Genomic DNA, 22028 nt, shown 5'->3' on the forward strand with positions numbered 1-22028 from the left:
ATAGGCTCCAGAGGTAGGCATCACAGGTAGGCACCACAGGTAGGCACCACAGGTAGGCTCCACAGGTAGGCTCCACAGGTAGGCACCACAGGCAGGCTCCGCAGGTAGGCTCCACAGGTAGGCACCACAGGTAGGCTCCACAGGTAGGCACCACAGGTAGGCTCCACAGGTAGGCACTACAGGTAGGCTCCACAGATAGGCTCCACATTTAGGCTCCACAGGTAGGCTCCACAGGTAGGCTCCACAGGTAGGCTCCACAGGTAGGCTCCACAGGTAGGCACCACAGGTAGGCTCCACAGGTAGGCACCACAGGTACGCTCCACAGATAGGCTCCACAAGTAGGCTCCACAGGAAGACACCACAGCTAGGCACCACAGGTAGGCACCACAGGTAGGCACCACAGGTACGCACCACAGGTAGGCACCACAGGTACGCAACACAGGTAGGCACCACAAGTAGGCTCCTCAGGCAGGCTCCACAGGTAGGCACCACAGGTAGGCACCACAGGTAGGCTCCACAGGTAGGCACCACAGGTAGGCTCCACAGGTAGGCACCACAGATAGGCTCCACAGGTAGGCACCACAGGTAGGCACCACAGGTAGGCTCCACAGGGAGGCACCACAGGTAGGCACCACAGGTAGGCACCACAGGTAGGTACCACAGGTAAACACCACAGGTAGGCTCCACAGGTAGGCACCACAGGTAGGCTCCAAAGGTAGGCACCACAGGTAGGCTCCACAGGGAGGCACCACAGGTAGGCTCCACAGGTAGGCACCACAGGTAGGCTCCACAGGTAGGCTCCACAGGTAAACACGACAGGTAGGCGCCACAGGTAGGCTCTACAGGTAGGCACCACAGGTAGGCACCACAGGTAGGCACCACAGGTAGGCACCACAGGTAGGCACCACAGGTAGGCTCCACAGGTAGGCACCACAGGTAGGCTCCACAGGTAGGCTCCAAAGGTAGGCACCACAGGTAGGCTCCACAGGTAGGCTCCACAGGTAAACACCACAGGTAGGCGCCACAGGTAGGCTCTACATGTAAGCTCCACAGGTAGGCACCACAGGTAGGCACCACAAATAGGCTCCACAGGTAGGTACCACAGGTAGGCTCCACAGGTAGGCTCCACAGGTAGGCTCCACAGGTAGGCTCCACAGATAGGCACCACAGGTAGACTCCACTGATAGGCACCACAGGTAGGCACTACAGGTAGGCACAACAGGTAAGCACCACAGGTGAGGTGAGGGCCTGGGTTCGATTCGCAGCCAGAGTAGAAACATTTGGCGTGTTTCTTTCCACCTGTTGTCTATGTTCCCCATCAGTAAAATGGGTACCTGGGTGTTAGTCGACTGGTGTGGGTCGCATCCTGGGACACTGACCTAAGGAGGCCTGGTCACAGACCGGGCCGCGGGGGCGATGACCCCCGGAACTCTCTCCAGATAAACCCTCTCCAGGTAGGCTCCACAGGTAGGCACCACAGGTAGGCTGCACAGGTAGGCACCACAGGTAGGCACCACAGGTAGGCTCCACAGATAGGCTCCACATTTAGGCTCCACAGGTAGGCTTCACAGGTAAGCTCCACAGGTAGGCACCACAGGTAGGCTCCACAGGTAGGCTCCACAGATAGGCTCCACATTTAGGCTCCACAGGTAGGCTCCACAGGTAAGCTCCACAGGTAGACTCCACAGGTAGGCTCCACAGGTAGGCTCCACAGGTAGGCTCCACAGGTAGGCACCACAGGTAGGCTCCACACATAGGCTCCACAGGTAAACACCACAGGTAGGCGCCACAGGTAGGCTCTACAGGTAGGCTCCACAGGTAGGAACAACAGGTAGGCACCACAGGTAGGCTCAACAGTTAGGCACCACAGGTAGGCTCCACGGGGAGGCACCACAGGTAGGCTCCACAGGTAGGCTCCACAGGTAGGCACCACAGGTAGGCTCCACAGGTAGGCTCCACAGGTAAACACCACAGGTAGGCGCCACAGGTAGGCTCTACACGTAGGCTTTACAGGTAGGCACCACAGGTAGGCACCACAAATAGGCTCCTCAGATAGGCTCCAGAGGTAGGCACCACAGGTAGGCACCACAGGTAGGCACCACAGCTAGGCTCCACAGGTAGGCTCCACAGGTAGGCTCCACAGGTAGGCACCACAGGTAGGCTCCACAGGTAGGCACCACAGGTAGGCACCACAGGTAGGCACTACAGGTAGGCTCCACAGATAGTCTCCACATTTAGGCTCCACAGGTAGGCTCCACAGGTAGGCTCCACAGGTAGGCACCACAGGTAGGCTCCACAGGTAGGCTCCACAGGTAGACTCCACAGGTAGGCACGACAGGTACGCTCCACAGATAGGCTCCACAAGTAGGCTCCACAGGTAGGCTCCACAGGTAGGCTCCACAGGTAGGCTCCATAGGTAGGCTCCACAGGTAGGCTCCACAGGTAGGCACCACAGGTAGGCTCCACAGGTAGGCTCCACAGGTAGGCTCCACAGGTAGGCACCACAGGTAGGCTCCACAGGTAGGCTCCACAGATAGGCTCCACAGATAGGCTCCACAGGTAGGCTCCACAGGTAGGCTCCACAGGTAGGCTCCACATTTAGGCTCCACAGGTAGGCTCCACAGATAGGCTCCACAGATAGGCTCTACAGGAAGGCTCCACAGGTAGGCTCCACAGTTACGCTCAATAGATAGGCTCCACAGGTAGGCTCCAAAGGTAGGCTCCACAGATAGGCTCAACAGATAGGCTCCACAGATAGGCTCCACAGGTAGGCTCCACAGGTAGGCTCCACAGGTAGGCTCCACAGATAGGCTCCACAGGTAGGCTCCACAGGTAGGCTCCACAGGTAGGCTCCACAGGTAGGCACCACAGGTAGGCACCACAGGTAGGCTCCAACGGTAGGCTCCGCAGGTAAGCTCCACAGGAAGGCTCCACAGTTAGGCTCCACAAGTAGGCTCCACAGGTAGGCTCCACAGGTAGGCTCCACAGATAGGCACCACAGGTAGGCTCCACAGGTAGGCTCCACAGGTAGGCTCCACAGGTAGGCTCCACAGGTAGGCTCCACAGGTAGGCTCCACAGGTAGGCACCACTGGTAGGCTCCACAGGTAGGCACCACAGGTAGGCACCACAGGTAGGCTCCACAGATAGGCTCCACAGGTAGGCTCCACAGGTAGGCACCACAGGTAGGCACCACAGGTAGGCACCACAGGTAGGCTCCACAGGTAGGCTCCACAGATAGGCTCCACAGGTAGGCTCCACAGGTAGGCTCCACAGGTAGGCTCCACAGGTAGGCTCCACAGATAGGCTCCACAGGTAGGCTCCACAGGTAGGCTCCACAGGTAGGCTCCACAGATAGGCTCCACAGGTAGGCTCCACAGATAGGCTCCACAGGTAGGCTCCACAGGTAGGCACCACAGGTAGGCACCACAGGTAGGCACCACAGGTAGGCTCCACAGGTAGGCTCCACAGATAGGCTCCACAGATAGGCTCCACAGGTAGGCTCCACAGATAGGCTCCACAGGTAGGCTCCACAGGTAGGCTCCACAGGTAGGCTCCACAGGTAGGCTCCACAGGTAGGCTCCACAGGTAGGCTCCACATGTTGGTGTTATCTTTTGTTAGCTGAAATAGTTTAAATATATATTGTAATAATTAAACATGCCGGCGGGGGCACGCCCCCCACGCCCCCCATGCCCCCCATGCCCCCCATGCCCCCCATGCCCCCAACTCAGGGGTTTCATAAGATTGGCAAAATAATAGAAAAAATTAGAGGTACCTGGACGGAAGGTCGGGAGTAAAAAAGTCGATATGTTAAGCCTTGAGCAAGCAACCTGGTGCTGCTTCCGCCTTGCACTCACAGTTGTGGTTCAAGGTCTCGAGTCACAGCTCTTGGCCCCACCAGTTCACTGGTCGCTACTAGATCACTCTCTAGTGTCTGTGTGCTTACCTATATATGTGGTTGCGGGGGTCAAGTTACAGCTCCTGGCCCCAGGAAGAGATACGTTTTAGAAGTTGGCTAAATTTCTCTCGTTCAATTTTGTTTACTACTTGGTAACACTGTTGCAGGCGCCCTCTGGCCACTTGGTAACACTGTTGCAGGCGCCCTCTGGCCACTTGGTAACACTGTTGCAGGCGCCCTCTGGCCACTTGGTAACACTGTTGCAGGCGCCCTCTGGCCACTTGGTAACACTGTTGCAGGCGCCCTCTGGCCACTTGGTAACACTGTTGCAGGCGCCCTCTGACCACTTGGTAACACTGTTGCAGGCGCCCTCTGGCCACTTGGTAACACTGTTGCAGGCGCCCTCTGGCCACTTGGTAACACTGTTGCAGGCGCCCTCTGGCCACTTGGTAACACTGTTGCAGGCGCCCTCTGGCCACTTGGTAACACTGTTGCAGGCGCCCTCTGGCCACTTGGTAACACTGTTGCAGGCGCCCTCTGGCCACTTGGCAACACTGTTGCAGGCACCCTCTCGCCACTTGGTAACACTGTTGCAGGCGCCCTCTGGCCACTTGGTAACACTGTTGCAGGCGCCCTCTGGCCACTTGGTAACACTGGTGCAGGCGCCCTCTGGCCACTTGGTAACACTGTTGCAGGCGTCCTCTGGCCACTTGGTAACACTGTTGCAGGCGCCCTCTGGCCACTTGGTAACACTGTTGCAGGCGCCCTCTGGCCACTTGGTAACACTGTTGCAGGCGTCCTCTGGCCACTTGGTAACACTGTTGCAGGCGCCCTCTGGCCACTTGGTAACACTGTTGCAGGCGTCCTCTGGCCACTTTGTAACACTGTTGCAGGCGCCCTCTGGCCACTTGGTAACACTGTTGCAGGCGCCCTCTGGCCACTTGGTAACACTGTTGCAGGCGCCCTCTGGCCACTTGGTAACACTGTTGCAGGCGCCCTCTGGCCACTTGGTAACACTGTTGCAGGCGCCCTCTGGCCACTTGGTAACACTGTTGCAGGCGTCCTCTGGCCACTTGGTAACACTGTTGCAAGCGCCCTCTGGCCACTTGGTAACACTGTTGCAGGCGCCCTCTGGCCACTTTGTAACACTGTTGCAGGCGTCCTCTGGCCACTTGGTAACACTGTTGCAGGTGCCCTCTGGCCACTTGGTAACACTGTTGCAGGCGTCCTCTGGCCACTTGGTAACACTGTTGCAGGCGCCCTCTGGCCACTTGGTAACACTGTTGCAGGCGCCCTCTGGCCACTTGGTAACACTGTTGCAGGCGCCCTCTACCCACTTGGTAACACTGTTGCAGGCGCCCTCTGGCCACTTGGTAACACTGTTGCAGGCGTCCTCTACCCACTTGGTAACACTGTTGCAGGCGCCCTCTGGCCACTTGGTAACACTGTTGCATGCGTCCTCTACCCACTTGGTAACACTGTTGCAGGCGCCCTCTGGCCACTTGGTAACACTTGTCAGGCGCCCTCTGGCCACTTGGTAACACTGTTGCAGGCGCCCTCTGGCCACTTGGTAACACTGTTGCAGGCGCCCTCTGGCCACTTGGTAACACTGTTGCAGGCGCCCTCTGGCCACTTGGTAACACTGTTGCAGGCGCCCTCTGGCCACTTGGTAACACTGTTGCAGGCGTCCTCTACCCACTTGGTAACACTGTTGCAGGTGCCCTCTGGCCACTTGGTAACACTGTTGCAGGCGCCCTCTGGCCACTTGGTAACACTGTTGCAGGCGCCCTCTGGCCACTTGGTAACATGGTTGCAGGCGCCCTCTGGCCACTTGGTAACACTGTTGCAGGCGCCCTCTGGCCACTTGGTAACACTGTTGCAGGCGCCCTCTGGCCACTTGGTAACACTGTTGCAGGCGCCCTCTGGCCACTTGGTAACACTGTTGCAGGCGCCCTCTGGCCACTTGGTAACACTGTTGCAGGCGCCCTCTGGCCACTTTGTAACACTGTTGCAGGCGTCCTCTGGCCACTTGGTAACACTGTTGCAGGTGCCCTCTGGCCACTTGGTAACACTGTTGCAGGCGTCCTCTGGCCACTTGGTAACACTGTTGCAGGCGCCCTCTGGCCACTTGGTAACACTGTTGCAGGCGCCCTCTGGCCACTTGGTAACACTGTTGCAGGCGCCCTCTACCCACTTGGTAACACTGTTGCAGGCGCCCTCTGGCCACTTGGTAACACTGTTGCAGGCGTCCTCTACCCACTTGGTAACACTGTTGCAGGCGCCCTCTGGCCACTTGGTAACACTGTTGCATGCGTCCTCTACCCACTTGGTAACACTGTTGCAGGCGCCCTCTGGCCACTTGGTAACACTGTTGCAGGCGCCCTCTGGCCACTTGGTAACACTGTTGCAGGCGCCCTCTGGCCACTTGGTAACACTGTTGCAGGCGCCCTCTGGCCACTTGGTAACACTGTTGCAGGCGCCCTCTGGCCACTTGGTAACACTGTTGCAGGCGCCCTCTGGCCACTTGGTAACACTGTTGCAGGCGTCCTCTACCCACTTGGTAACACTGTTGCAGGTGCCCTCTGGCCACTTGGTAACACTGTTGCAGGCGCCCTCTGGCCACTTGGTAACACTGTTGCAGGCGCCCTCTGGCCACTTGGTAACATGGTTGCAGGCGCCCTCTGGCCACTTGGTAACACTGTTGCAGGCGCCCTCTGGCCACTTGGTAACACTGTTGCAGGCGCCCTCTGGCCACTTGGTAACACTGTTGCAGGCGCCCTCTGGCCACTTGGTAACACTGTTGCAGGCGCCCTCTGGCCACTTTGTAACACTGTTGCAGGCGCCCTCTGGCCACTTGGTAACACTGTTGCAGGCGCCCTCTGGCCACTTGGTAACACTGTTGCAGGCGCTCTCTACCCACTTGGTAACACTGTTGCAGGCGCCCTCTGGCCACTTGGTAACACTGTTGCAGGCGCCCTCTGGCCACTTGGTAACACTGTTGCAGGCGCCCTCTGGCCACTTGGTAACACTGTTGCAGGCGCCCTCTGGCCACTTGGTAACACTGTTGCAGGCGTCCTCTGGCCACTTGGTAACACTGTTGCAGGCGCCCTCTGGCCACTTGGTAACACTGTTGCAGGCGCCCTCTGGCCACTTGGTAACACTGTTGCAGGCGTCCTCTACCCACTTGGTAACACTGTTGCAGGTGCCCTCTGGCCACTTGGTAACACTGTTGCACCCTCTGGTAACACTGTTGCAGGCGCCCTCTGGCTACTTGGTAACACTGTTGCAGGCGCCCTCTGGCCACTTGGTAACACTGTTGCAGGCGCCCTCTGGCCACTTGGTAACACTGTTGCAGGGGCCCTCTGGCCACTTGGTAACACTGTTGCAGGCGCCCTCTGGCCACTTGGTAACACTGTTGCAGGCGCTCTCTACCCACTTGTAACACCTGTTGCCACTTGGTAACACTGTTGCAGGCGCCCTCTGGCCACTTGGTAACACTGTTGCAGGCGCCCTCTGGCCACTTGGTAACACTGTTGCAGGCGCGCCCTCACTGTTGCAGGCGTCCTCTACTTGGTAACACTGTTGCAGGTGCCCTCTGGCCACTTGGTAACACTGTTGCAGGCGCCCTCTGGCCACTTGGTAACACTGTTGCAGGCGCCCTCTGGCCACTTGGTAACACTGTTGCAGGCGCCCTCTGGCCACTTGGTAACACTGTTGCAGGCGCCCTCTGGCCACTTGGTAACACTGTTGCAGGCGTCCCTCTAGCCACTTGGTAACACTGTTGCAGGCGCCCTCTGGCCACTTGGTAACACTGTTGCAGGCGCTCTCTGGCCACTTGGTAACACTGTTGCAGGCGCCCTCTGGCCACTTGGTAACACTGTTGCAGGCGCCCTCTGGCCACTTGGTAACACTGTTGCAGGCGCCCTCTGGCTACTTGGTAACACTGTTGCAGGCGCCCTCTGGCCACTTGGTAACACTGTTGCAGGCGCCCTCTGGCCACTTGGTAACACTGTTGCAGGCGCCCTCTGGCCACTTGGTAACACTGTTGCAGGCGCCCTCTGGCCACTTGGTAACACTGTTGCAGGCGCCCTCTGGCCACTTGGTAACACTGTTGCAGGCGCCCTCTGGCCACTTGGTAACACTGTTGCAGGCGCTCTCTACCCACTTGGTAACACTGTTGCAGGCGCCCTCTGGCCACTTGGTAACACTGTTGCAGGCGCCCTCTGGCCACTTGGTAACACTGTTGCAGGCGCCCTCTGGCCACTTGGTAACACTGTTGCAGGCGCTCCCTACCCACTTGGTAACACTGTTGCAGGCGCCCTCTGGCCACTTGGTAACACTGTTGCAGGCGCCCTCTACCCACTTGGTAACACTGTTGCAGGCGCCCTCTGGCCACTTGGTAACACTGTTGCAGGCGCCCTCTGGCCACTTGGTAACACTGTTGCAGGCGCCCTCTGGCCACTTGGTAACACTGTTGCAGGCGCCATCTGGCCACTTGGTAACACTGTTGCAGGCGCCCTCTGGCCACTTGGTAACACTGTTGCAGGCGCCCTCTGGCCACTTGGTAACACTGTTGCAGGCGCCCTCTGGCCACTTGGTAACACTGTTGCAGGCGCTCTCTACCCACTTGGTAACACTGTTGCAGGCGACCTCTGGCCACTTGGTAACACTGTTGCAGGCGCCCTCTACCCACTTGGTAACACTGTTGCAGGCGCCCTCTCTCCACTTGGTAACACTGTTGCAGGCGCCTCTCTGGCCACTTGGTAACACTGTTGCAGGCGCCCTCTGGCCACTTTTTAACACTGTTGCAGGCGCTCTCTGGCCACTTGGTAACACTGTTGCAGGCGCCCTCTGGCCACTTGGTAACACTGTTGCAGGCGCTCTCTGGCCCACTTGGTAACACTGTTGCAGGCGCCCTCTGGCCACTTGGTAACACTGTTGCAGGCGCCCTCTGGCCACTTGGTAACACTGTTGCAGGCGCTTTCTACCCACTTGGTAACACTGTTGCAGGCGCTTTCTGGCCACTTGGTAACACTGTTGCAGGCGCCCTCTGGCCACTTGGTAACACTGTTGCAGGCGCTCTCTACCCACTTGGTAACACTGTTGCAGGCGCTTTCTGGCCACTTGGTAACACTGTTGCAGGCGCCCTCTGGCCACTTGGTAACACTGTTGCAGGCGCTCTCTACCCACTTGGTAACACTGTTGCAGGCGCTTTCTGGCCACTTGGTAACACTGTTGCAGGCGCCCTCTGGCCACTTGGTAACACTGTTGCAGGCGCTTTCTGGCCACTTGGTAACACTGTTGCAGGCGCTTTCTGGCCACTTGGTAACACTGTTGCAGGCGCCCTCTGGCCACTTGGTAACACTGTTGCAGGCGCTCTCTACCCACTTGGTAACACTGTTGCAGGCGCTTTCTGGCCACTTGGTAACACTGTTGCAGGCGCCCTCTGGCCACTTGGTAACACTGTTGCAGGCGCCCTCTGGCCACTTGGTAACACTGTTGCAGGCGCCCTCTGGCCACTTTTTAACACTGTTGCAGGCGCTCTCTACCCACTTGGTAACACTGTTGCAGGCGCTCTCTGGCCACTTGGTAACACTGTTGCAGGCGCCCTCTGGCCACTTGGTAACACTGTTGCAGGCGCCCTCTGGCCACTTGGTAACACTGTTGCAGGCGCCCACAACCCACTTGGTAACCTGTTGCACGCCCTCTACCCACTTGGTAACTCTGTTGCAGGCGCCCTCTGGCCACTTGGTAACACTGTTGCAGGCGCCCTCTGGCCACTTGGTAACACTGTTGCAGGCGCACTCTGGCCACTTGGTAACACTGTTGCAGGCGCCCTGGCCACTTGGTAACACTGTTGCAGGCGCCCTCTGGCCACTTGGTAACACTGTTGCAGGCGCCCTCTGGCCACTTGGTAACACTGTTGCAGGCGCCCTCTGGGTAACACTGTTGCAGGCGCCCTCTGGTAACACTTTTGCAGGCGCCCTCTGGCCACTTGGTAACACTGTTGCAGGCGCCCTCTGGCCACTTGGTAACACTGTTGCAGGCGCCCTCTGGCCACTTGGTAACACTGTTGCAGGCGCCCTCTGGCCACTTGGTAACACTGTTGCAGGCGCCCTCTGGCCACTTGGTAACACTGTTGCAGGCGCCCTCTGGCCACTTGGTAACACTGTTGCAGGCGCCCTCTGGCCACTTGGTAACACTGTTGCAGGCGCCCTCTGGCCACTTGGTAACACTGTTGCAGGCGCCCTCTGGCCACTTGGTAACACTGTTGCAGGCGCCCTCTGGCCACTTGGTAACACTGTTGCAGGCGCCCTCTGGCCACTTGGTAACACTGTTGCAGGCGCCCTCTGGCCACTTGGTAACACTGTTGCAGGCGCCCTCTGGCCACTTGGTAACACTGTTGCAGGCGCCCTCTGGCCACTTGGTAACACTGTTGCAGGCGCCCTCTGGCCACTTGGTAACACTGTTGCAGGCGCCCTCTGGCCACTTGGTAACACTGTTGCAGGCGCCCTCTGGCCACTTGGTAACACTGTTGCAGGCGCCCTCTGGCCACTTGGTAACACTGTTGCAGGCGCCCTCTGGCCACTTGGTAACACTGTTGCAGGCGCCCTCTGGCCACTTGGTAACACTGTTGCAGGCGCCCTCTGGCCACTTGGTAACACTGTTGCAGGCGCCCTCTGGCCACTTGGTAACACTGTTGCAGGCGCCCTCTGGCCACTTGGTAACACTGTTGCAGGCGCCCTCTGGCACACTTGGTAACACTGTTGCAGGCGCCCTCTGGCCACTTGGTAACACTGTTGCAGGCGCGCCCTCTGGCCACTTGGTAACACTGTTGCAGGCGCCCTCTGGCCACTTGGTAACACTGTTGCAGGCGCCCTCTGGCCACTTGGTAACACTGTTGCAGGCGTCCTCTACTCTGGCCACTTGGTAACACTGTTGCAGGCGCCCTCTGGCCACTTGGTAACACTGTTGCAGGCGCTCTCTGGCCACTTGGTAACATTGTTGCAGGCGCCCTCTGGCCACTTGGTAACACTGTTGCAGGCGCCCTCTGGCCACTTGGTAACACTGTTGCAGGCGCCCTCTGGCCACTTGGTAACACTGTTGCAGGCGCCCTCTGGCCACTTGGTAACACTGTTGCAGGCGCCCTCTGGGTAACACTGTTGCAGGCGCCCTCTGGCCACTTGGTAACACTGTTGCAGGCGCTCTCTACCCACTTGGTAACACTGTTGCAGGCGCCCTCTGGCCACTTGGTAACACTGTTGCAGGCGCCCTCTGGCCACTTGGTAACACTGTTGCAGGCGCCCTCTGGCCACTTGGTAACACTGTTGCAGGCGCTCTCTACCCACTTGGTAACACTGTTGCAGGCTCCCTCTGGCCACTTGGTAACACTGTTCCAGGCGCCCTCTACCCACTTGGTAACACTGTTGCAGGCGCCCTCTGGCCACTTGGTAACACTGTTGCAGGCGCCCTCTGGCCACTTGGTAACACTGTTGCAGGCGCCCTCTGTTCCAGGCGCCCTCTACCCACTTGGTAACACTGTTGCAGGCGCCCTCTGGCCACTTGGTAACACTGTTGCAGGCGCCCTCTGGCCACTTGGTAACACTGTTGCAGGCGCCCTCTGGCCACTTGGTAACACTGTTGCAGGCGCCTTCTGGCCACTTGGTAACACTGTTGCAGGCGCCCTCTGGCCACTTGGTAACACTGTTGCAGGCGCCCTCTGGCCACTTGGTAACACTGTTGCAGGCGCCCTCTGGCCACTTGGTAACACTGTTGCAGGCGCCCTCTGGCCACTTGGTAACACTGTTGCAGGCGCTCTCTACCCACTTGGTAACACTGTTGCAGGCGACCTCTGGCCACTTGGTAACACTGTTGCAGGCGCCCTCTACCCACTTGGTAACACTGTTGCAGGCGCCCTCTCTCCACTTGGTAACACTGTTGCAGGCGCCCTCTGGCCACTTGGTAACACTGTTGCAGGCGCCCTCTGGCCACTTGGTAACACTGTTGCAGGCGCTCTCTGGCCACTTGGTAACACTGTTGCAGGCGCCCTCTGGCCACTTGGTAACACTGTTGCAGGCGCTCTCTACCCACTTGGTAACACTGTTGCAGGCGCCCTCTGGCCACTTGGTAACACTGTTGCAGGCGCCCTCTGGCCACTTGGTAACACTGTTGCAGGCGTCCTCTACCCACTTGGTAACACTGTTGCAGGCGCTTTCTGGCCACTTGGTAACACTGTTGCAGGCGCCCTCTGGCCACTTGGTAACACTGTTGCAGGCGCTCTCTACCCACTTGGTAACACTGTTGCAGGCGCTTTCTGGCCACTTGGTAACACTGTTGCAGGCGCCCTCTGGCCACTTGGTAACACTGTTGCAGGCGCTCTCTACCCACTTGGTAACACTGTTGCAGGCGCTTTCTGGCCACTTGGTAACACTGTTGCAGGCGCCCTCTGGCCACTTGGTAACACTGTTGCAGGCGCTTTCTGGCCACTTGGTAACACTGTTGCAGGCGCTTTCTGGCCACTTGGTAACACTGTTGCAGGCGCCCTCTGGCCACTTGGTAACACTGTTGCAGGCGCTCTCTACCCACTTGGTAACACTGTTGCAGGCGCTTTCTGGCCACTTGGTAACACTGTTGCAGGCGCCCTCTGGCCACTTGGTAACACTGTTGCAGGCGCCCTCTGGCCACTTGGTAACACTGTTGCAGGCGCCCTCTGGCCACTTTTTAACACTGTTGCAGGCGCTCTCTACCCACTTGGTAACACTGTTGCAGGCGCTCTCTGGCCACTTGGTAACACTGTTGCAGGCGCCCTCTGGCCACTTGGTAACACTGTTGCAGGCGCCCTCTGGCCACTTGGTAACACTGTTGCAGGCGCCCTCTACCCACTTGGTAACTCTGTTGCAGGCGCCCTCTACCCACTTGGTAACTCTGTTGCAGGCGCCCTCTGGCCACTTGGTAACACTGTTGCAGGCGCCCTCTACCCACTTGGTAACACTGTTGCAGGCGCCCTCTACCCACTTGGTAACTCTGTTGCAGGCGCCCTCTGGCCACTTGGTAACACTGTTGCAGGCGTCCTCTGCCCACTTGGTAACACTGTTGCAGGCGCCCTCTGGCCACTTGGTAACACTGTTGCAGGCGCCCTCTGGCCACTTGGTAACACTGTTGCAGGCGTCCTCTGGCCACTTGGTAACACTGTTGCAGGCGCCCTCTGGCCACTTGGTAACACTGTTGCAGGCGCCCTCTGGCCACTTGGTAACATTGTTACAGGCGCCCTCTGGCCACTTGGTAACACTGTTGCAGGCGCCCTCTGGCCACTTGGTAACACTGTTGCAGGCGCCCTCTGGCCACTTGGTAACACTGTTGCAGGCGCCCTCTGGCCACTTGGTAACACTGTTGCAGGCGCCCTCTGGCCACTTGGTAACACTGTTGCAGGCGCCCTCTGGCCACTTGGTAACACTGTTGCAGGCGCCCTCTGGCCACTTGGTAACTCTGTTGCAGGCGCCCTCTGGCCACTTGGTAACACTGTTGCAGGCGCCCTCTGGCCACTTGGTAACACTGTTGCAGGCGTCCTCTACCCACTTGTAACACTGTTGCAGGCGCCCTCTGGCCACTTGGTAACACTGTTGCAGGCGCCCTCTGGCCACTTGGTAACACTGTTGCAGGCGCCCTCTGGCCACTTGGTAACACTGTTGCAGGCGCCCACTGGCCACTTGGTAACACTGTTGCAGGCGCTCTCTACCCACTTGGTAACACTGTTGCAGGCGCTCTCTGGCCACTTGGTAACACTGTTGCAGGCGCCCTCTGGCCACTTGGTAACACTGTTGCAGGCGCCCTCTGGCCACTTGGTAACACTGTTGCAGGCGCTCTCTACCCACTTGGTAACTGTTGCAGGCGCCCTCTACCCACTTGGTAACACTGTTGCAGGCGCCCTCTGGCCACTTGGTAACACTGTTGCAGGCGTCCTCTACCCACTTGGTAACACTGTTGCAGACGCCCTCTGGCCACTTGGTAACACTGTTGCAGGCGCCCTCTGGCCACTTGGTAACACTGTTGCAGGCGTCCTCTGGCCACTTGGTAACACTGTTGCAGGCGCCCTCTGGCTACTTGGTAACACTGTTGCAGGCGCCCTCTGGCCACTTGGTAACATTGTTACAGGCGCCCTCTGGCCACTTGGTAACACTGTTGCAGGCGCCCTCTGGCCACTTGGTAACACTATTGCAGGCGCCCTCTGGCCACTTGGTAACACTGTTGTAGGCGCCCTCTGGCCACTTGGTAACACTGTTGCAGGCGCCCTCTGGCCACTTGGTAACACTGTTGCAGGCGCCCTCTGGCCACTTGGTAACACTGTGCCAGGCGCCCTCTGGCCACTTGGTAACACTGTTGCAGGCGCCCTCTGGACACTTGGTAACACTGTTGCAGGCGTCCTCTACCCACTTGGTAACACTGTTGCAGGCGTCCTCTACCCACTTGGTAACACTGTTGCAGGCGTCCTCTGGCCACTTGGTAACATTGTTGCAGGCGTCCTCTACCCACTTGGTAACATTGTTGCAGGCGTCCTCTACCCTCTTGGTAACATTGTTGCAGGCGTCCTCTACCCACTTGGTAACATTGTTGCAGGCGTCCTCTACCCACTTTTATACACACCATTCCTTGGATTTAGTTTCCGTGTGAATAAAAAAAATTAGGAAATTCTCTTCCGATCGGCTTTAAACTTTCAACACAGGTGTAAGCTAACTTAAGAAAGATTGAACTTGTTACTAAAGTGTCAGTTAACAGTTCTGTTTCTCCATGAAGCTTCTGTTCGTGAAGCTGCTTAGTATTACAACCTGCTAATTACCTGAATATTACAACCTGCTAGTTACCTGAATATTACAACCTGCTAGTTACCTGAATATTACAACGTGCTAGTTACCTGAATATTACAACCTGCTAGTTACCTGAATATTACAACCTGCTAGTTACCTGAACATTACAACCTGCTAGTTTCCTGAATATTACAACCTGCTAGTTACCTGAATATTACAACCTGCTAGTTACCTGAATATTACAACCTGCTAGTTACCTGAATATTACAACCTGCTAGTTACCTGAATATTACAACCTGCTAGTTACCTGAATATTACAACCTGCTAGTTACCTGAATATTACAACCTGCTAGTTATCTGAATATTACAACCTGCTAGTTACCTGAATATTACAACCTGCTAGTTACCTGAATATTACAAGCTGCTAGTTACCAACACACGTTGCCTCTGTAAATGTAAGTTGATTAGTTTCCTGACATAATGTGAGTAGATATAAGGTGTCACTTGTGATCAGCAGCAGTGTTGATAATGGCGTAAGTTACACAACACTAACATCTTAATGATTTCTCAAGGTTATTAAACAATTCCCTTCAAAGGATGTTCATTGATGTAGGTCAATAATTAAACCTGCCTCCCCTTCCTTGGATGGAACCTGCCTCCCCTTCCTTGGATGGAACCTGCCTCCCCTTCCTTGGATGGAACCTGCCTCCCCTTCCTTGGATGGAACCTGCCTCCCCTTCCTTGGATGGAACCTGCCTCCCCTTCCTTGGATGGAACCTGCCTACCCTTCCTTGGATGGAAGCTACCTCCCCTTCCTTGGATGGAACCTGCCTCCCCTTCCTTGGATGGAACCTGCCTCCCCTTCCTTGGATGGAACCTGCCTACCCTTCCTTGGATGGAACCTGCCTACCCTTCCTTGGATGGAACCTGCCTCCCCTTCCTTGGATGGAACCTGCCTCCCCTTCCTTGGATGGAACCTGCCTCCCCTTCCTTGGATGGAACCTCCCTACCCTTCCTTGGATGGAACCTGCCTACCCTTCCTTGGATGGAACCTGCCTCCCCTTCCTTGGATGGAACCTGCCTCCCCTTCCTTGGATGGAACCTGCCTCTCCTTCCTCAGATGGAACCTGCCTCCCTTCCTTGGATGGAACCTGCCTCCCCTTCCTTGGATGGAACCTGCCTCCCTTCCTTGGATGGAACCTGCCTCACCTTCCTTGGATGGAACCTGCCTCCCCTTCCTTGGATGGAACCTGCCTCACCTTCCTTGGATGGAACCTGCCTCACCTTCCTCGGATGGAACCTGCCTCCCTTCCTTGGATGGAACCTGCCTCCCCTTCCTTGGATGGAACCTGCCTCACCTTCCTTGGATGGAACCTTCCTCCCCTTCCTTGGATGGAACCTGTCTACCCTTCCTTGGATGGAACCTGCCTCCCCTTCCTTGGATGGAACCTGCCTCCCCTTCCTTGGATGGAACCTGTCTCCCCTTCCTTGGATGGAACCTGCCTCCCCTTCCTTGGGTGGAACCTGCCTCCCTTTCCTTGGATGGAACCTGCCTCCCCTTCCTTGGATGGAACCTGCCTCACCTTCCTTGGATGGAACCTTCCTCCCCTTCCTTGGATGGAACCTGTCTACCCTTCCTTGGATGGAACCTGCCTCCCCTTCCTTGGATGGAACCTGCCTCCCCTTCCTTGGATGGAACCTGCCTCCCTTTCCTTGGGTGGAACCTGCCTCCCTTTCCTTGGCTGGAACCTGCCTCCCCTTCCTTGGCTGGAACCTGCCTCCCCTTCCTTGGATGGAACCTGCCTCTCCTTCCTTGGATGGAACTTGCCTCCCCTTCCTTGGATGGAACCTGCCTCCCCTTCCTTGGATGGAACCTGTCTCCCCTTCCTTGGATGGAACCTGCCTCCCCTTCCTTGGGTGGAACCTGCCTCCCTTTCCTTGGATGGAACCTGCCTCCCCTTCCTTGGATGGAACCTGCCTCACCTTCCTTGGATGGAACCTTCCTCCCCTTCCTTGGATGGAACCTGTCTACCCTTCCTTGGATGGAACCTGCCTCCCCTTCCTTGGATGGAACCTGCCTCCCCTTCCTTGGATGGAACCTGCCTCCCTTTCCTTGGGTGGAACCTGCCTCCCTTTCCTTGGCTGGAACCTGCCTCCCCTTCCTTGGCTGGAACCTGCCTCCCCTTCCTTGGATGGAACCTGCCTCTCCTTCCTTGGATGGAACTTGCCTCCCCTTCCTTGGATGGAACCTGCCTACCCTTCCTTGGATGGAACCTGCCTCTCCTTCCTTGGATGGAACTTGCCTCCCTTTCCTTGGATGGAACCTGCCTCTCCTTCCTTGGATGGAACTTGCCTCCCTTTCCTTGGATGGAACCTGCCTCCCCTTCCTTGGATGGAACTTGAATGACTTAGGTTTCCCCAGACTCCCCCTCCCCTCCCCTCCCCCTCCCCCTTCGCATGAATGTACCAATAATATTACAAGTCTCAGTGCAACAATGACTGGGTAGTGTAGGTTTTAACTTGCAAATTTTATTGATGAAATTGGGATTTTTTTTGTGCAGTGTTTGAACGCGTAATCCGATTGGCATCAAACCTTCGCAGCTGATGTGATTTATTTAGAGAAAGCTTTTAATTGTTATTGGATTCTGTGGTTGCCAGTCTGCAACATTTACCTTCAACCTGGCAGCTCAAGGGAGGTTCCTGGGTGCTGGTGAGGGGCTCTTGATCCTAGGAATTGAACCAGTGTTCCAGTTCTTTCATCAAACTTGAATGAAGTGTTGAAATCTTCACGGTAACTCGATAATGTATTTCCCGGTTGACTTCAAACTTTTACCACTAGAGTGATCTTTTTAGCGTGTCTCAGTTTTAATTTGTCAATCCAATTAGTTTCCTTGCAACACCTGCAACTTGATACCTGTTTTGACTCTCTTCAAACATTATATATACTGGTGTATCATATTTAACCACGTTAAAAATTAAGTTGCGTACACTGGAGTAGACGAGGCTGGGCTTAACACGGGGATGCTGGAATACATTAGGTTATTATAATCATGGGGTAACACTAAGCCCGTACAGGTGTTGCTAGGAGATGGGAGGGAGTCAGGATCAGACCAGGGAAAGCATTGCTCTAATTCCATGGATGATGAGCCGCAGCCTGGCAACGAGGCGCCTCCATTAACGACATTAATATCATCAATTATCGTCACTGCCATAAAACTGAATTATTATATAAAAACGAAATGATCGTTATAGTTTTCGTTATTGGTTTAGTTCACTAGTCGTTATAGTGTTCGTTATTGGTTTAGTTCACTAGTCGTTATAGTGTTCGTTATTGGTTTAGTTCACTAGTCGTTATAGTGTTCGTTATTGGTTTAGTTCACTAGTCGTTATAGTGTTCGTTATTGGTTTAGTTCACTAGTCGTTATAGTGTCCGTTATTGGTTTAGTTCACTAGTCGTTATAGTGTTCGTTATTGGTTTAGTTCACTAGTCGTTATAGTGTTCGTTATTGGTTTAGTTCACTAGTCGTTATAGTGTTCGTTATTGGTTTAGTTCACTAGTCGTTATAGTGTTCGTTATTGGTTTAGTTCACTAGTCGTTATAGTGTTCGTTATTGGTTTAGTTCACTAGTCGTTATAGTGTTCGTTATTGGTTTAGTTTACTAGTCGTTATAGTGTTCGTTATTGGTTTAGTTCACTAGTCGTTATTGTATTATTTTTTTCTTGTTCTTCTCTTTAGATTATATTTCGTTTTATTATTGTGATTTATTTATCAACATATTTCATTAACTTCATTCTGTTAATTATTGACAGAAAAATAGAACCTGACGAGGTATCATTAAAATGTTCTAAGTGATGTAAAGAAGAACTAACTGAACAACTCGGGAATATTTTGTAAATTTTATATAAGAGAAAGTTAACTAATACACAGAGTTACAACCAGAAGGAATTAACAGGATAGACACTACCAGTAAAGATACTGAAGGATCTCAGCTGGGGCCCGTACTGGGCCCGTCCTGGGGCCCCTCCTAGGGCCAATACTGGGGCCCGTCCTGGGGCCAGTACTGGAGCCCGTACTGGAGCCGGTACTGGGGCCCGTCCTGGGGCCCGTACTGGAGCCGGTACTGGGGCCCGTCCTGGGGCCCGTACTGGAGCCCGTACTGGGGCCCCTCCTGGAGCCCGTACTGGAGCCGGTACTGGGGCCCCTCCTGGAGCCCGTACTGGAGCCGGTACTGTCTCACGAAACCAAGTTAGCGACCAGGGAAGACGAAAACAAGAAACAATAAACTATAGACAGACAAGAAACTGACCATTAAGGGTGTGAAGAAGTTCAGTCCCGATGGTACACATGACACTACTCACATGACACCACTTACATGACACCTCTCACATGACACCACTCACATGACATCACTCACATGACACCACTCACATGACACCACTCACATGAAACCACTCACATAGCACCACTCACATGACACTACTCACATGACACTACTCACATGACACTACTCACATGACACTACTCACATAACACCACCCACATTACACCACTCACATAGTTAAACTCACATAACACCACTCACATGACACCACTGACATGACACCACTGACATGACACCACTCACACAACACCACTCACATGACACCACTCACATGACACCGCTCACATGACACCACTCACTTTACACCACTCACAGGACACCACTCACATGACACCACTCACATTACACCACTCACATGACACCACTCACATGACTTAACTCGACGCCACTCACAGGACACCACTCACCTGACACCACTCACATGACACCACTCACATGACACCTCTCACATGACACCAGTCACATGACACCACTCACATAACACTACTCTTATGACACCACTCACATAACATTACTCACATAACACCACTCACATGACACTACTTACATGACACCACTCACCTGACTCCTCTCACATTACACCACTCATAAGACACCACTCACATGACACTACTCACACGACACTACTCACATGGCACCACTAACATTACACCACTCACATGACACCACTCACATGACACCAGTCACACGACACCACTCAGATGACAACACTCACAATACATCACTCACATGCCACCACTTGCATGACACCGCTTACATGACACCACTCATATGACGCCACTCACATGACACCACTAACATGACACCACTCACATGACACCGATCGCATGACACAACTCACATGACACCACTCACATGACACCACACACATGACACTACTCACATGACACCGCTTGCATGACACCACTCGCATGACACTTCTCAAATAACACCAATCACATGACACCACTCACATGGCACTACTCACATGACACCACTCACATGACACTACTCACATAACACCACTCACATGACACCGCTCACATGACACCATTCGCATGACACCACTCACATGACACCACTCACATAGCACCACTCACATGACACTACTCACATGACACTACTCACATGACACTACTCACAAGACACTTCTCACATGACACTACTCACTTGACACCACCCACATTACACCACTCACATGACACAACTCATATAACACCACTTACATGACACCATTCACATGACACCACTCACATGACACGACTCACATTACACCACTCACATAACACCACTCACATGACAAAACTTACATTACATGACTCATATTACACCACTCTCATAACACCTCTCACATGACAGCACTCACATTACACCACTCACATGACACTACTCACATAACACCATTCACATGACAACACTCACATAGCAACACTCACATGACACTACTCACATGACACTACTCACATGACACTACTCACATGACACTACTCACATAACACCACCCACATTACACCACTCACATAGAAAAACTCACATAACACCACTCACATGACACCACTCAAATGACACAATTCACATGACACCGCTCACATAGCACCACTCAGATGACTCCACTCACATGACAACACTCACATGACAATCACATGACACTACTCACATAACACCACTCACATGACACCATGCACATGACACCACTCACATGACACCACTCACACGACACCACTCACATAGCACCTCTCACATGACACCTCTCACATGACACCACTCACATGACACCACTTACATGACACTATTCACATATCACCACTCACATGACAACACTCACATTACACCACTCACATGACACCACTCACCTAGCACCACTCACATGACACTACTCACATGACACTACTCACATGACACTACTCACATGACACTTCTCACATGACACTACTCACATGACACCACCCACATTACAGCACTCACATGACACAACTCATATAACACCACTCACATGACACCACTCACATGACACCACTCACATAACACCATTCACATGACAAAACTCACATTACACAACTCACATTACACCACTCACATAACACCACTCACATGACACCACTCACATGACACCACTCACATGACACCAATCACATGACACCACTCATATAGCACCTCTCACATGACACCACTCACATGACACCACTTACATGACACTATTCACATATCACCACTCACATGACAACACTCACATGACACCACTCACATGAAACCACTCACATAGCACCACTCACATGACACTACTCACATGACACTACTCACATGACACTACTCACATGACACTACTCACATAACACCACCCACATTACACCACTCACATGGTTAAACTCACAACACCACTCACATGACACCACTGACATGACACCACTGACATGACACCACTCACATAACACCACTCACATGACACCACTCACATGACACCGTTCACATGACACTCTACACTTTACACCACTCACAGGACACCACTCACATGACACAACTCACATTACACCACTCACATGACACAACTCATATGACTTAACTCGACGCCACTCACAGGACACAACTCACATGACACCACTCACATTGCACCACTCACATTACACCACTCACATTACACCACTCACATGACACCACTCACATGACACTACTCACATAACACCATTCACATGACAAAACTCACATAGCACCACTCACATGACACTACTCACATGACACAACTCACATGACACTACTCACATGACACTACTCACATACCACCCACATTACACCACTCACATGGCAAAACTCACATAACACCACTCACATGACACAGCTCACATGACACAATTCACATGACACCTCTCACATAGCACCACTCAGATGACACCACTCACATGACAACACTCACATGACAATCACATGACACTACTCACATAACACCACTCACATGACACCACTCGCATAACAC

The sequence above is a fragment of the Cherax quadricarinatus genome, chromosome 6 (genome assembly GCF_038502225.1).
Source record: "Cherax quadricarinatus isolate ZL_2023a chromosome 6, ASM3850222v1, whole genome shotgun sequence".
NCBI classification, from domain to species: domain Eukaryota; kingdom Metazoa; phylum Arthropoda; class Malacostraca; order Decapoda; family Parastacidae; genus Cherax; species Cherax quadricarinatus.